Here is a 12,024-nt window from a genome sequence, read left to right on the forward strand (position 1 = left end):
AAAGTTAAACCATTTAGTCCTATAAGTTTTCTTATGCACCATTTAGTCCCACTATCTACATCAACAACATCATTAACATCATCAAAACATTAGCTACATTAGCAACATTAACTGCACCAATCAACAATATCAAACATTAACAAAACATCATAAAAAAAAAAAATGTGAACATCATCAATTTCCAGATTCAAAACACAAACAGATTGAACACGTACATACACGCGATCATATATATATATATATATATATAAGCCCTAAATGTCGATCAATGTTATAAATAAAAACAAACCGAATGTTAACTCAAAATACCGTGGTCAAACACGAATCTAGGTTTTAGAAGGAAGATGGGTTTTGAATCTGGTACAGGGTCGATGAGGGAAGGCAAAGAACTCTTCAAGACCCAAGAACACTTCACGGTTTGAATCTGGTTTTGAATCTAGGTTTGAACCTTTGGATTAAGAACACTTCACGGCAGGCGAGATTGTCTGCGACATCATCATCGGCGTCTCTCACGGCCTCACCGTCCACTTCGCTCTCGCTGCCGGTCTCTCCGGTGCCAACGTTTCCTCTTCCATCATCCTCACAGCCGGCATCGCCAAGGTCGCCGCCATCGCAATCTCCATGGGACTCGGCAGTGGTTTCAATGTCATCAACGCCACATTCAGTCGGTCTGATGTTCTTCTTCGATTTGAGGGATTTGAGGGAAGAACATCACTGTGTTGATGATTTCGATCGAATATCACACATCCGATATTCAAGAACATTCAAGAACATCACTATGTTGAAGAACATCACAGATCCAACATTCAAGAACATCAATGTATTGAAGAACATCACAGATCCGATATTCAATCTGATTTGAGTGAAGAACATCACTGTGTTGATGATGTTTGATCTGTTTTGATGATGTTAATGTTGATATGTTTTGATGATGTTAATGTTAATGTTTGCTGTTTGATCTGTTTTGATGATGTTAATGTTGATCTGTTTTGCTAATGTGGATCTATTTTGCTAATGTGGATCTATTTTGATGATGTTTGATGTTGTTTTGATAATGATGTTGTGATATTTGATGTTAATGGGACCTTTCAGTCTAATAATGATGTTTTGATAATGATGATGTTGTGATATTATATCACAGTGATGGATAATGTTTGATGTCGATGATGTTCAATGGTCACTAACATTGGGATAGGACCTAACGGTTCATAAGAAAATTCATAGGACCAAATGGGTTACAAGATACAAATTTGGGATTTATTGGTGCATGCCCCTTTAAATAAATCTTAACAGTGTATTTGTAATTTATTTAAAAATAAAAGGTGAATTACATTGAGCTCCTTTTTAATAAAGTTAAAGAGATTAAAAATGATATGAAAATACAAAATATATATTTTAATATAAAATGGATGATAATGTTATTTTTTATTCATACGACTAATGAAAATCTGATGAAGAGGAGCTCAGTATTATATGAATTAAAATCTTAAAATAACTCAATATAATTATGCTAAACTTGTGTAACTTATTATATATATTTTTTAAATTTCAAAAAAAGTTATCCTAAAATAAAACTACAATAATAATGTAAAGTACATTGCTAACATTAGGCCTAATTTAATCATTCCAAAAATTTTATAATTTATCATCAATTTGAGTCAATTTGCTTCTAACTCTAATGTCTGTCTACATTGATAACGGGAACAGTTCAAATAAAAAACAGTTTTAATCTTTAAAATATGCGTTTCTTATCATTTTAGTCTCTTAAGTTTTAATTTTTGTCATTTTAGTCCTTAAAATTGGCACTTTAAATCAATTTTGTCCTAACTCCAATCTTATTATGTCACATGTCTATTTATCTTAAATATATATCCTATTGTAATGTATCATCATACACAACAATCTAAATTACTTTAACATAATTCCATCGCTAATAATTTATATATATATTTAATATTTTGATATATTTATATATGTAGTTCAGGTTTTCGAGTTGCTTAAGTTGTTTGATATCTTTGTCAAAGGCCACCAAAATTTAATTCGAACTTTTGAATTTTGTCAAAACCCACACCGAATTCAAAAATATTTTGTCTAAGTCTTCAAAAAAGTTGCGCTAGGCTGGAGTTACTTGAGTTGACCTTACCTAAGTTGTACTCGTAATGTAGATGGATGCTAGAATAGGATCAAATTGACAATTTTGAGAACCAAAATGATAAAAATTGAAACTTAAGGGATTAAAATGACATGAACACATACTTTAGGAACCAAAATTGCTTTTCATCTATGTTCTTGTTATCAATTTAGAAGGACGTTAGAGATCAGATCAAATTAATTCAAATTGATAACTTTGAGGATCAAAATGGCCAAATTAAAACTTAAGGGACTAAAATGATAAATAATACATACTTTATCCTTAAATAGAAAAATATTTAAGAGCACTAAAAGTAAAGCTCTAATGAGAGCTCTTCTTATGTGGCAGTGGATCCCACTCATGAATGATTTAATGTACTTTTTTTTCATACCACATCATTAGAGCCATTGTTAGAGCTCCAAATTTAGAGTTATGAATCATTGCTCTACTAAATATTCTTATATGATTTTTCAATGGTTAATTTTGTTTTTTATTTTTGAATTACTGTTAAATTATTTTTTTAGTCTTGAACTATCGATTAAATTCAATAAGTCTCTAAAGTATATGAATCAAAGTTTACTTAGTTTCTAAACTATCAATTGAATCTATTAAGTTGTTAAAATATTTAATCCAAACCTATTTAGCTCCTGAAAAGATTACAAAAATAAAACATAAGTTTATAAGCATTATACATTAATAAAAGACCCTACATAGTTAAGATTTTATTGAAGAAAAATCTTAAAATTTCTATTCTATCTCTAAAAAGTGTTTTGTTGTCTTTTAATTGGTATTAGAGTCCGTTTCTTAGCATTGTCAATAAAATTATAAATATTAGATATGATGAAAATATAGAATTAGATTATTTAAATAATAGAATTGCGTTACAAATAGTAAGGGAGTCAAATGCTCAGGTCTCAAATGAATTTTGTCTTTATTTTACGTTATATTTATTTGGATAGAAATATTCTTTTAAAAATATTTGGGAGACTTACGTGTACGTCTTAATAGGTGGATTTATTGTCCAATAGATCTTGTAAGAATTAATGGCATTTTTCATCAAATACTATTAAAAAATGTTACTAATTGTTAATTTTTAACGACAGTTTACAAATTTTATCACAAAAAAGTCACTAATTATAAGTTTTAGTGATAATTTAAAAAAAGAGTCACAAAAAAGTCATTAATTTTCAACTTTCAGCGACAGTTTGAAAATTTTATCACAAAAAAAATCACTAATTGTAAGTTTTAGAGATAATTTATAAAAATCGTGATAAAAGTCACTAATTATCAAATTTTAGTGACAAATACAAAAAAAAGCGTCACAAAAAATTATTTTTAACGACGATTTTACGATGACTTATTTTTAAAAGGACTTGATGGGAACTAAGTTCAACTATTAGGGCCTATTGCTAGTTTATCCTAAATATTTTTTATATTTTCTGACACTTGATATAATGAAAACCCAAAGTCAACGAAAAACAAACATAATTGGATAGAAAAATATTTTTCACTATTAAAAAGTCAAAAATATTTTTTGGATTAAATTTTTACTAATATCACTATACTATCACCGCCACTTTCATCTTCACCACCACACCAACATCACCACAACCGCCATCACCATCACTATCGCTATCACCCCACCACTACGCCACCACCTTCACCTCCACGTCTACCTCATCTCACCACCACTTCGATCTTTGGTTATAACCCTTAAATGGTTTTTTTTCCCCTAATAAATCTAGTAATGGTTGTTTATACTCACAATTGTATGAATTAGTTATGAATTAAATTCAATCTTTAAATATTTGAAATATTTAACGGTTAAAATTTATGGTGCATGTACTATACAGATTTTCTACTGTGCGTATAGTAGTGTCTCTCTTCACTATTATCGTATTATGAAATAGAATAATTGTGGGTCCTATATTTGCTAGATTGCCCTCCAGGCTCCAGGAAAGTTTGACAAAAATATTTGGAACCAAATAAATGAATTGGTCAGATAGACCATAAAAAAAAATAAAAATGAATATATAAGTGAACACATAGTTAATGGTATCACAAAAGTGAGAAACATCATTGAACAAATCTTTGACTTGAATGAACAAAATATAAATCTTTTCCCACCAAACCAGGTGGTTTAGATTTCGTCTCTTTAATTTTAGATAAATTATATTGACCTTTCTAAATATTTTAAAAAACATACTAACTCTTATAAATTTGATATAATTACATTATATTCTTTTAATATTTTAATTCATATAACAATTTATTCTTTTTTTATCAAAAATTTATTAGTCGTATGGATGAAAAAATAAACTTGTTGTATTTTTTATACTGAAATGTATATTTTACTTTAATTTTTTGGAGAATTACAGCACAATGAGAATAAGAAAAAAATTACAAAGATATATGAAGAACAAATAATTTTGTGATGGGTTACAAGTAAAATATTATGAGAATGCAAATGTGACTTAATTTTTAAATGGAGCTTCCACCTTATAATTCCCCCTTAATTTTTATTAAATGTTGTACGAAGGAAGAGCAAAGGGAATTTTAAGCTGGCTTTACTTTACAAAATGATTGCTCTTTTATATATTAAACTAATCATACATACATTAAAAAAGTTTGAATGTGTAGCCTTCCATCATTAATTTCAAAACAAAACAATGTTTCACAATATCTAGGATCCTAAACTAGGTACTTCCGAATGCATGCTAGCTAGCACCATATCTAAAATGGAGCTTTTACCTTATAGGATTCTATTGTTTCAGTTTTTTTCCTATTAATTTTTAAAATTTTGGCTTTATAATATTGCAAGATACAATAATGTGATTCTTTAGGATACCAAGGTAGGCAATAATGCCATTGCCATGAAGGGCCCAAAATTGTTTTGAGATAATTTTTTTTTTGGATAAATTACACTGACACTTCTGAGGTTTATATTTATTATACTTCTCCCCTCACATTTGATAAATTACACTGACCTCTCTTGTCAGTGTAATTATTTGACAGTGTTAACTTTTAAGTTAAAATGACATATTTACCCTTAACTGTACATATACTTTAAAGGGTAAATTAGATTGACACCGTTTGAGGTTTCAATTTAATATCGACCCCCCTGACATTTAAAAAAAAAAAACTAATTTAATAAAAATAAATATGAAGAAATATATTTAATTTGTAAAAAATTATTTCTAACAACTCGAAAGATAGAAATTATATAAAAATGATAATTATTTTTTATTTTTTATTTCTTAACCAAATTAATTTTTAATTTTTAAATTTTTTTTCCTAAAAATCAAACCATATATAGCCTAAGAATATTTTGATAAGTCATTTCTTACGTTGGTAACTTATTTAATTATTTGTTAATTTTACGATATTTTTACCATCTGAGACTTGTTGGTAACCATTTCGTTTTTAGTTTTCAATTTATATTTACAAAAATTTTAAAAATTGTCATAAAAACTTGTTTGGTAATTTTTTTGTTTTATAAATGGTTGTCTCAGTTTGTAAATTTCAGGAAAAAATGTAAATTCAAAAAATGAGTTTATGTTGGTTTTTAAATAGAAATTTAAAAATTTGACTAACAAATTTTTTTTTTCAAATAATTTTTTTTTCCTACTAATACTAACCGATGGGGCAATTGGTAATGCTACTTTAAACCTTGGAGAGGGAATTGTAATTTCTAAAATGTGAGGGGTATCCATATAATTTACCCAGTGAGGGCAAACTTGATATTTAAAAAAATCAAATTGCTGACATCAGCAAAATCTGTTAATTGACTTAACAGTCAACAAACTGAGAGAGCAATCTGTAATGAAACTTTAAACCTTAGGGAGGGGGATGTAATTTTTAAAAGGTGAGAGGAGGAATTATAATAAACATAAATCTCAGGGGGTGTCAATGTAACTTACCCTTTTTTTTAAAACAAAAAAAGATAAATAAAAATGATATCTTAAAGAAATAAAAGTAGTATTTTTTACCTTTTGGGTAAAGGAGGTGAGAGTTTTGCCTGTGATAAAACTTGAACTTTTGGTCTCATAGTGAGCTGAAGGATTCTGGGTATCCTAATTAGCTCAGATAATTAAGTAGTGCGGGTCTAATTGATATTTTTGTTTTATTTTTTTTTAATTTCAATTTTGTTTTGTTTGGTTTTGTTATTTTTTGTTTTTCTTTTGTTTTTTTTGTTTTTTTGTAAAAAAAACATTAAAAAAATTAAAAAATACTCATATTTTTTTTATATCTTTATTTTTGGAGATTTTTTTTTAAGGTCACTGGTATTAAGATTTTATAACATAAAGGATATTCAATATTTCTATAATGTTTAAGATTCCTCAAATCGATGGATAGAATTTTCTTTGGACTTCAGAGAAATTTTGGTTCCAGAGAAATTCTCTCCAAACTAGAGAAATTCTGGTTCTAGAGAAAATCTCTCCAAACCAAAGAAATTCCCAGAGAAATTTGTCTCATTACGTACAGAGAATTATTCTGGGTTCAAACCAGAGAAAATTGAAATTTCTCCGAAAAAAATTGTTAATTTCTAAAACTAGACTTTACAAATACAAAACAATTCATTGTTCTCCATTTGAAATACCTGCATATTCACCATTATAGTGGCCCAGAGAGTGTGTGTATGTGTGTGTGTGTGAGAGAGAGAGAGAGAGAGAGAGAGAGAAAGAGAGCTTTACAACAATGGTGTTTTACGGAGATGAAGAGAAGGTCCAAACCAAAGAAATTTTGGTTCTAGAGAAATTCTTTCCAAACTAGAGAAAATTGAAAATTTTCTGAATTCAAACTACAGAAATTCAGAGAAACTTAAAATTTCGTAAATTACTAGAAACATAAGGAAAATAGAGATAGGAAAATGCTTTTTATCAAATCTTCTCAAGTAACTAAATCAAAGTCACTGTAAAACGCATACTACATGAATGATTCAAGTTTCGGACTTGGATTTTCAATTTACGATTTAGATTACCAGAAAAAAGAAGAAATCAGAGATCGAACAATGCTTTAACCAAATCTAGAGATACAAGTGAAAACTTGGATTGCCGATGGTGGACCTAGGGGGGCCATGGACGACCTTGAAGGAACTTTTGAGAATAGAAGGGAGAGGAAGAGAGTGGTCGAGATAGCTGTTCTGAACCTCACTGTAGACAGAAGCAACATGGTTGGTTGACGGGGCCGGAGACTTTGCGGCAGAGAAATCGTAGTTGAATACCAACACAGACGCCATTGATGTAGCAGAAAGAGAGAGAGAGAAGAGACCAAAGCTCAGATCTCTTGGAGACAGTTTTTGAAGCCCTTTGGTTTCTTATCAATTTTCTCTGTGATATATGGGTGTGGGGTTGAGGGACCTTAGACATCATAAAATAATATTGTGGATCTTTTCCATTATTAAAAATGGGAAAGGGACCTTAGAATAATTTTCCCTTTATTTTTCTGCGAAAACTGTCTTCAAAAATTGCAAACAATCGTTTGGTGTTTACAAAAGAGTTAGTTGTTTTTAGAATTTTTTTTTGGAAATAGTTTTCTAACAAGCTTTTATATTTTCAGCAAAATAAAAATAAAAAATAAAAAAACACAACAAATTATTTGTCCCGGCATTGAGATTCCCAAAATAGCATATTTTCTTGTTAGATATTTATCATCTGGACAATTTATTGGTTATTGAACATTTTAATAAGAAACCATAACACACATTAAATGAATTATTATTTGTTTTTCAACTATTTAACAAAGGCAGCTCAGCATGCACTCATAAAAAAAAAAAAATGCTTTTTATTTTTTATATGATTGATTTGAAAGTTGAAACTGATAAGATTACTAAGTCATCATTAGTTGCATCCGATCAAGAGGTACAACAGAGCTTACACAAATGAGTACACAACATATCAAAACTTCTATTAGTTAATATAACCGTATTTGTAATATCAATTGAGTTTGTTATCATCTGTTAGATATAGAATATATATAGTTGGTTAGGTTCTACTAATGTATAAATATAGATGTGGTGTAACAGATTCATTCATTGAATAATATTTGAGAGATTCACATCTTCGTCATGGTATCAAAGCATCAGCTCTAACGAGCTTCAGTTCTAGAAGTATCTTCAATGGCGTTCATGAAGGAGTCTGTAACTGCTCTTCCCCCTAATCTCACACTTTTGATTTCTAATTTGAACTCGTTTGTTACTGTCAAATTGGATTCTTCAAATTACATCATCTAGAAAAATCAATTCCAGAACATGCTCCATGCTACACATCTCCTGAGTTTTGTTGATGGTTCTGGTGATTGTCCCTTTGAATTTGTGCTTGATCTACATGGTAACAATGAGATCAACTCCGATTTTTTAAAGTGGAAGCAGATTGATTCTCATTTGCTTAGTTGCATCACAGCAACTCTCACATCTTCTGTGTTTACCTATGTCTTTGAATGTACAAATTGCAGAGAGGTTTGGTCACTTCTTGCTAAGAGATTTACTTCTCTTTCTCGTTCACATATTCATCAACTGAAGAATCAGTTGACTAACATCTCAAAGAAATCTTTGACAATGGAAGCATATCTTAGTCAACTTAAGACCATCTCTGATCAGTTGGCTCTTGCCTCTTCACCTATATCAGATGAACATTTTGTTCTCATTGCTCTCAATGGCCTTCCTATTGAGTATAATGCCTTGAAGACCACCATTCGTGCTCGAGTTGAACCTATCTCTATGGCAGATATTTCTTTTTTATTATGTTCTGAGGCTTTACATGTGGAAGGTGTGTCTGCAGTAGTCTCTTCTTTCTCAGATCTTATAGTAGCATATGCAGCCATGACAGATCAAAATGCTTTAAAATCTCATTCCTCTGGTTTTCGAGGAAATCGAGCCTCTTATTCACGATGAGGTGGTTATAGAGGTGGTAGATCTTTTCATGGTTCTCTTAATAGAAGAGGTGGTCATAGAGGTGGTAATGGCAGCAAGCAATATAGCCAGTATTTTTCTCAGCAATTAACTCAGCCCTCATGTCATTCGCCTTCATCTTTAGTTTGTCAAATTTGTGGCAAGCCTAATCATACTACCCTTACCTGTTGATATAGATTGGACACTTCCTTTCAGCCTTCATCTTTTTCCTCTAAACCTGCTTTTGTTGTTTCTTCCACCTCCAATTCCTCATCTCCATCAGCACATTGGTATGTGGATTTTGCTGCATCATCTCATGCGACTTCTGATTTGAACACTTGCCAACAATATTAGTCTTACTATGGTCCAGATCATGTCACCATTGGCAATGGTCAATCCCTTCTAATCCAACACACAGGTTAAGGTATTCTTCCTATTTCTTCCTTTCCCTTCATACTAACTAATATTCTTCATGTTCCCTCCATTACTTCTAATCTCTTGTCTGTCCATCAGTTAACTTCTGATAATAATTGCACTATCACATTTGATAATCAATCTTTTGTAATTCAGGACAAGATCACCAAGAAACCTCTCTATAAAGGTGTTCATCGTTATGGTCTCTATCAGTTGCCTTCTAGTTTTCCATTATCTCCACAACCTGCTTCATCTGTTTCTCCTGCTTTTGTTGCTACATATTTTGTCTCTTCTGATATACGGCATAGCAGACTTGGCCATCCTTCATCTCAAAGATGCAAGTCTTGCTGAAGAAATTTAGTTTACATGTTTCTTTTACTTGTAATAAAACTCAAATGTGTACTCATTGTGTTGTGGCCAAGAGTCATCGTTTACCTTTCCATTTGTCTGATAATACTGTTAATAAACCATTGTCCCTCATCCATAGTGATGTTTGGGGTTTTTTCTCTTCTTCTACCTCTTGTAGTAAGTACTATGTTCTTTTTATTGATGATTTTAGCAAGTTCACCTGGATTTATCCTTTACTTTACAAAAGTGAAGTTTTCTATAAATTTCAAGAATTTAAGGTGTTTGTTGAAAATCAATTTGATACTCAGCTTAAAATTTTTCGCACCGATGGTGGTGGTGAATTTACCAGTACTCAGTTTGAATTGTTTCTTAAAAACCATGGTATTTTGAATCAACTTTTTTGTCCACATACTCCTCCTCAAAATGGAGTTGCAGAAAGAAAGCACAGACATCTCATTAGCACCACCATTGCTTTTCTTCATCAATCAGGTTTTTCACTGTCCCACTGGTTTGATGCTTTGGCCACATCTATTTTTCTTATCAATCGTTTGCCTAGTTCCAAATTTCATAATAAAACTCCTTTTGAAATATTTTGTTTCATCAAGCACCAGATTTTGGTTTTCTCAAAAGCTTTGGATGTTGGTGTTTTCCTTGGATTAAACCCTATAATTCTCACAAACTGCAACCTCCTTTCTTGCCTTGTATTTTTATTGGTTATCATTCTTCTATAAAAGGCTATAGATGCCTCGATCCTCTTGCAGGTCACATTTATGTGTCAAGACATGTTGTGTTTGATGAATCTCTATTTCTTTTGGTCACTTCTGATACACCATCTTTTTCCTCTGGGTCTGTTCCTTCTTTTGCTTAGCTTTATTCTTTCTTTTCGTCTACTTAGCCATCTACTCCAATGAGCCAATCTCCCATCTCTGTCTTTGACATCTCTACCTACATCAAGTTCTGCTACTACAGTTCCCTCTACTGCTGTGCCTGTTTTGTGTCTTATTGCTGTAACAGTTCCCTTTACTGTTGTACCTGTTCTGTGTCCTACTGATGTCCCTCAAACTGTGGCTTCTGTCAATCTTGTTTTAGCTACTCTATCCTCTTCTACTATTCCTATTAGCTCTCTTATTGTTGATCTCAGTCCTTATTTCGGTTTAGCTCATCCTTCAGTTCCTCTTCCTCCTCCTTGTCTAGCTCCACCTCCTACTCGAGCTCCTCTTAACTCTCATCCCATGGTTATTTGGTCCAAGGCCTCTCATTTTTCTTTTCTTACTTCTACTTCTCTTTATCCTGATCTTTCTCTTATTGAACCTTAATCTCATCATGAAGCTCTTGAAAACCTAACCTGGACTCAAGCCATGAATAAAGAATTTTAAGCTTTGCAAAGGCAGAAAACTTGGACTTTGGTTCCTCTTCCCACTTATAAGCACTCTATTGGCTATAAATGGGTTTTTTGTCTTAAGAAAAACTTTGATGGAACTATTGCTAGACATAAAGCCCGCCTAGTTGCCAAGGGTTATTTGCAAGAGGAAGGAATTGATTATCATGAAGCCTTCAGGCCTGTTGCCAGACAACCTACTATTCAAGTGTTTCTCAGTCTTGCTCTTCATTTCAATTGGTGCATCAAGTAGTTGGATATTTCTAATGACTTTTTGCATGGTGTGCTTGATGAAGAGGTTTATATGGTTCAATCTCCAGGGTTTGAAGACTCTAATGTGTGCAAATTAAGTATAGCCTTGTATGGTCTTAAACAAGCTCCCCGAGCTTGGTATTTCACTTTCTCTTCTTTCCTTCTCTCTTCTGGTTTTGTTAACAGTAAATGTGACTCCTCTCTCTTTATTCATTATACTCCTCAGTTTGTCATTTTGTTATTGGTTTATGTGGATGACATCTTGATTGCTGGCAATAACTCTCAGCAAATTGCTGTTTTGATCAAGCACATGCATTCAACATTTTCTATGAAGGAATTGGGTCCTATTTCTTACTTTCTTGGCATCTCTGTTCACTCCACTGTTGATGGCTTCTTGTTATCTCAACACAAGTATGCAATTGAGATTTTTGCCAAGGCTGGTATGACTAATTGCAAGTCCTATTCTTCTCCCATGGCTACCAAGTCTTCTCATTCTCATGACACTCTAGTTCCTTTCTCTCAACCCAATCTTTACAGAAGTATTGTTGGAGCTTTACAGTATCTCATTATTACTCGGCCTTAGCTTTCATTTGCTGTGAATCATGCTTTCAA

The sequence above is a fragment of the Camellia sinensis genome, chromosome 5 (assembly GCF_055761805.1).
Source record: "Camellia sinensis isolate YWXY chromosome 5, ASM5576180v1, whole genome shotgun sequence".
Classification (NCBI taxonomy): Eukaryota; Viridiplantae; Streptophyta; class Magnoliopsida; order Ericales; family Theaceae; genus Camellia; species Camellia sinensis.